This window comes from Panicum virgatum, chromosome 9N (assembly GCF_016808335.1).
Source record: "Panicum virgatum strain AP13 chromosome 9N, P.virgatum_v5, whole genome shotgun sequence".
NCBI classification, from domain to species: domain Eukaryota; kingdom Viridiplantae; phylum Streptophyta; class Magnoliopsida; order Poales; family Poaceae; genus Panicum; species Panicum virgatum.
The window spans coordinates 47666311-47672054 of NC_053153.1; the positions used below are offsets into that span (position 1 = coordinate 47666311).

At 46.0% G+C, this 5744-nt stretch overlaps 1 long non-coding RNA gene across 1 annotated transcript; it reads left to right on the forward strand.

Annotated features, from left to right (window-relative positions):
* On the forward strand, window positions 1-1080 carry LOC120691162. Its single transcript, XR_005682124.1, has 2 exons — window positions 1-150; window positions 259-1080. It is a non-coding gene; the product is annotated as an uncharacterized LOC120691162 (long non-coding RNA).
* The last annotated feature ends 4664 nt before the right edge of the window (window positions 1081-5744 follow it).

Below are 5744 nucleotides of genomic sequence, written 5' to 3' on the forward strand. Positions count from 1 at the left end.
TCCTGCGGAGATGCCTGCTCGTCCGAGCATGGTAGGACTGAAAACGAAACCAGCCGGAGGTGAAGCTCCTGGGGAGGTTCCTCCAGAGATGTCAGATGAGATCCCTGATGGGCTCATTAATGCCGATCTTCTGGGGGAACGCCTCTGAAGGTAATGTTTATATTCATCACAAGGTAATGATTTTCTTGAGATAAGCTGTACTCTTTATTTTCTGGATGCAAGTTTTCGTGATAGCCTACTTTTGTTATGCTTGTGCAGAAAATGGCTCAGTGGTGGCAGATCAAGTCGTCCGCTCTGGCTGTCAAGTCGGAACGGCTCCAACAGGTTCCTGCTCTCAAGCGGGAGCTTGAGGAGAAGGACGACCTGATCGCTGCGCTCGCGGAGCAGCTAGCTGCAGCTCGTGAGAGCGCCACTGGTTCCTCCCGTCAACATCAAGAGGAGCTTGCTCGGCTCAAGAGTGAGTACTTTTTCTCAGTATTTTGCACAAATCTTGTGCTGCTTTTTGCCCTTAGGCTTTACAATCTTGCCCTGTAGGGGAGAGAGAGAGAGAGAGAGAGAGAGAGAGAGAGAGAGAGAGAGAGAGAGAGAGAGATCAGGCTCTTCGATATTGTGCAAAACTTCGTGGGTTCAATGCCGATCTTGGAGAGTACAAAAAGACCATAGAGCAGCAGCTAGAGCAAGCTGATAAGAAGATCGCCAAGCAGCTCCATACCATCCAGAAGCTGAACCACGGCAAGGACTGGAGGGATGAAGAGATCTTCAACTTGGAAGAAGCAGGTCGTGCTGTGGTCAACATGGTACAACCACTTTGACTGGGTTACCATGACTCTCGGTCTGTCTTGGCGTGGTTGAAGGATGTTCCAGGATGGTTGAGAGACTCGTGGAGGAAGAAGTCCAGTAGCGGATAGACCGGAAGCTTGATATGGGCCAATTGTGTATAAACTTTTGCCACTTCTAGTCTAGACATATATAATGCCTTTGCGATAATGTGGTTGCGTTTCTTGTTTGCTTGTCGTTCTGTGTTGAGATGGGTTCAGTTTCGCCCTTTTTACTGCTTGCTCATGGCATGCTTCCCATAAAGACGTTCTTGTGGACTTGGCGGTTGTTCATGGCTTACGCTTGCGATGGCTGTTTGGAACTCAGCTCGTAATTGATAAGAGATAGGATCTTTCCCTCGGAGGGAGCAGCGGCCGTAAGAGGATTTTAATAAGCCAAGTACTTAATCCATATAGGTAGTAGTCGGGAATGTCGTGTTCCTTATAGGAACGGAGTGCCTCTAGGACTGGGAGGTCATATAAGCATTGTCCTGCTATGAGGCGCTTGGAGAAAATTCTCGCCGAGTTTGGTACTCTTTTATGGTGTAACAAGTCTACCCGTGTGCCTGTCGAGACAGGATCGTAGGGGATCACCGGATGGAGGCACCATCCCGGGGAGAGCAAAACTGCCCGAATACTGGCCCTATGGGGAGTAGTTGGAGATGCTTCCCACCGAGTTCAAAGGATTGAAGGTGACAGAAACTGCCCATGCACATGTTGGAACAAGATCACGAGATGTTACAGGGTGGGAACACTATCCCAGGGAGAGCAAAACTGCTCGAGTACTGGCCCTGCAGGGAGTAGTCGGAGATGCTTCCCGCCGAGTTCAAAGGCTTGAAGGTAATAGAAACTGCCCGTGCACTTGTCGAAATAGGATCATGGAGATGTTATCGGGTGGGAACACCATCCCAGGGAGAGTAAAACTGCCCACGTATTGGCCTTGCAGGGAGTAGTCAGAGATGCTTCTTGCCGAGTTCAAAGGCTTGAAGGTAATAGAAACTGCCCATGCACCTGTCAAAATAGGATCATGGATATGTTACCGGGTGGGAACACCGTCCCATGGAGAGCAAAACTGCCCGAGTACTGGCCATACAAGGAGTAGTCGGAGATGCTTCCTGCCGAGTTCAAAGGCTCGAAGGTAACAGAAACTGCCCATGCACCTGTTGAAACAGGATCATGGATATGTTACCGGGTGGGAACACTGTCCCATGGAGAGCAAAACTGCCGGAGTACTGGCCATGCAAGGAGTAGTCGGAGATGCTTCCCGCCGAGTTCAAAGGCTTGAAGGTAACAGAAATTGGCCGTGCACTTGGTAAGGTGGGATCACGGAGATGTTACCGAGTGGGAACACCGTCCCAGGGAGAGCAAAATTGCCCTTGTACTGGCCTTGTAGGGAGTAGTCAGAGATGCTTCCCGCCGAGTTCAAAAGCTCGAAGGTAACAGAAACTGCCCGTGCACCTGTCACTACAAGAAATATGGTGATCTATGACGAAAATTTTATGATATTTTAAAAAAGCGTCACAATTGCACGCAATCTATGACAATTTTTAAATTTTCGTCATGAATTTGAAGGTATGGGCCCTAGGCCCAAAATTTAGTGACGTTCTAGTGCAAGTTTATAGCTAATGCTTTTCTTTTGAGCTGCTATCAGTCCCTTGGTTAATTCAGTTAATTCAGTCACACTACAATACGCTTACTTTCTTTGACTTTGTTAATTTTTCATTTTTAGACACTTTTTAATGTGAGAAATAGCTTGCTTCAAGATATTGTTAAGCACTATCTAAGTTTGCTTTAGAAACTATTAATTCAGATTGATTCTTGGTTGAGAAAAGTAATGCATCAGTTGTACTCACCATGTGTGCTATATCATGTGCAGATATGCAATTAAAAATAGAGAAGGATGCAAAACTTGAGCTCGTACTTGAAACATGGGTTTGCTTGAAGCTACCTTTTTTGCAGTATTATGAGATTTTGTACTAGATTAACTAGAGTCAAACTTATGTCATGCTGGATCCAAAAACTTCGATGTTGTATGTATGTGGCCAGATGTTGGACCAGAGTTTATCTATATATGAGCTGGTTTATATCTTGTCCAGCTGGTTTATTTGGGCTGAAATGATAATTGATTGATTAGAAAATTGAGCTGTATTTTAATGGGCTGGCTATATGCAAATGAGCCCAATGCAAACTGACCCACTAGCTTGCTGCCACATAATTGTTCACGTCAGCATCCATATGGTAGCCATGCCATCACCACTTTCCACGTCATTGCCATGTTAGCAAAAACGTCAATTTACATGTTATCATTGCCATCCACGTCATCGTCATGTCAACAGTCACGTCATCCTTCATGTCATCCATGTGTGATGGTAATTATATCCATGACGAAAATTATATTGTTTGTGACGTTTATTTTCGTCATAGAAAATGGGTTTGGGTTGGGCTTTGGGGGCCCGGGATATTTTATGACGGTTTCAAAACGTCATAGATCAAGCAATCGGTGATGAAATTTTAAGGAACATCATGAGGTGTAATCTGTGACGCTCAATACATGACGCAATTTGAGATCGTCATAGATACTATTTTATGACAGTTTTTTAATGATCTGTGATGAAATTTAATCATCATGGATCAACTGGTTTTTTGTAGTGTGTCGAAACAGGATCACAGTGATGTTACCGGGTGGGAACACCGTCCCAGGGAGAGCAAAACTACCCGAGTACTATCCCCACAGGGAGTAGTCAGAGATGGTTCCCGCCGAGTTCAAAGGCTCGTAGACAACAGAAACTTCCCGTGCGCCTGGTGAGGTGGGATCACGGAGACGTTGCCAAGTTAGGAGCGATGCTCGGAAGAATAAATAAGAGTTCAGGAAGCTAATGTATATAATAACGATTGTATTTATTGAATCCGATGGCTTATACAAGACTTCTATTACCGAAACTCTTTACCTAGCCTCCTGTTTCATGAGAGTGCCTACCGAAATTTATAATAATAGATATGGTAATGTTCTTGCGAACGGTCTTGCTTCTTCAGCCTTTGTGTGAGTCATCTTGCTTGCGTGGAGGGTTGGGTAGCAACTGAGGTGCGCCAAGGGTGAGACTGAGGTTGCGGCATTCGTAAGCTGAGTGGTTGCCATTTGGATGCCAAGGGCAGCGCTTGTGGAGGGATCACTCGAAGCGCTCTTGGATAAGGGCAGCTCACCGCCTTGCTGGGGAGGTGGAGCTGGCCATGAAGGACCAGCTTTCGAGTCGTGGGCCCTAACATTGGGCCTCTTGCGTGCTGGCTTCTGATGGTCATCGATGATACAGTAGTTGGAGGAGGGGTAGTAAGCCTCGGCCTCCTCGCGTTCTTGGCACTTGGAGATGATGACGGTACGTGCATCTCGCCCGATGTTGATGACGTTGCGTAGATCGTTGTTGGAGTAGTCATGAGACTCTCCAACATTTTCCTGTACCCGATCGAGTAGTCGTTGACATCATTCAACGCGCTTCTAGTTGCGGATCCTGCGACGCGCCAGCTCGACTTCCCTGTCCTTGTCTTCCAGCTTCACGGTGACCATGACCATCGGAGGAGGGGGGAGATATGTACTCGGGGGCAGCCTTCCAGCTTCACGGTGACCGTGACCGTGATCGTCAAGGTAGTTGGTGAAACCACCCGATCCATCTGCAACGCAGGTCCATGACATGAAAGTGAGAGTTGTGCCCTTGTCGAGAGCGTCGTCATGGTTGGGAGATCCCATCGAGTTCGCCTGGTGATCGTCGGAGATCCGCCCCACGGTGGGCGCCAGCTGTCGGTGTGTTATCTTCACGTCCACCTAGGGACACCCTTAGGTCGAGAGATGATCGTGGGAGATCGCCGAGATCAGGAACACGATAGTGCAAGCAACACAAAGTTTAGACAGGTTCGGGCCGCATATGTTGCGTAATACCCTACGTCCTGTGTGATTTGTGTTGCCTTGGGTATAGCGATACGCGTAGAGGAATGTCTCTATGCGCTAGGGATGAATGGAAGGGGTCCCTGCCTGCCCTTATATAGGCCGGGGAGCAGGGTTACATGGAAACCCTAAGTCAGTTTATCATCTAGAGTTTTTCCTGAGTAGTTTCTATCTAATCTAACTGGTACAAGATATGATATACAGGTAGTTACATGTTGTACATGATATCTCCTACCCTATATCTCGCACAGGACTGTGCCACATGAGATATACTGTGGCCTCGGGTCTGACATTGGCGGCATTGCTTTTGGTGCTGGGCAACTTACATGGAGTGAGGATGCGGTGAGCCCTTCCTCTCTCCTCCTTATCCTCCCAGATCGAGCAAAAGTGTATGGAGTAGTTAGGAGTCAATTTCTTTGTGCAGATTATAACTGTTGAGTCATGTTCAGTCATATTCAAGTTCAGAAAATAAGTTTTGTAGAACTCACCATTCAATTCTTTTAGATGTTACATAATATTATTAGGAAACTTTGGCTAAAGATGTTAGCATTCCAGAACTAGGAACCACTGATTATCATGGATACAGACAGTTTGGTTAAAGATGTTAGCATCCCAGAACTAGACATTTAGGACAAGGAACAGGGAGACATCTTATTTCTGATAGCACAACTCCAGAACTCAAGGTAGGAACTCAATGCACAGCAAAAATTAGTTACTATGTTTTGTTGCTGGATATGTCTTCTTGCTGGATATGTCTTCTTTGATGAAACATTTTGTCCTTCAGCTACTGCACGCATGCAGACTTGATATTTTGATGTCTAATATTTGCTTATACTTTGTCCTGCTGCTGCATTCCTTCATAGTATAATAGCATACCAATGCTATCATTCTACATTTGCTAATAGCTCTCTAAAATGGCTATAATCAAGTTTGTTAGAATAGAATGCTATATATATATATCTCAGCCTTCTTTATCTTGTGATAGAGGTGAGTGA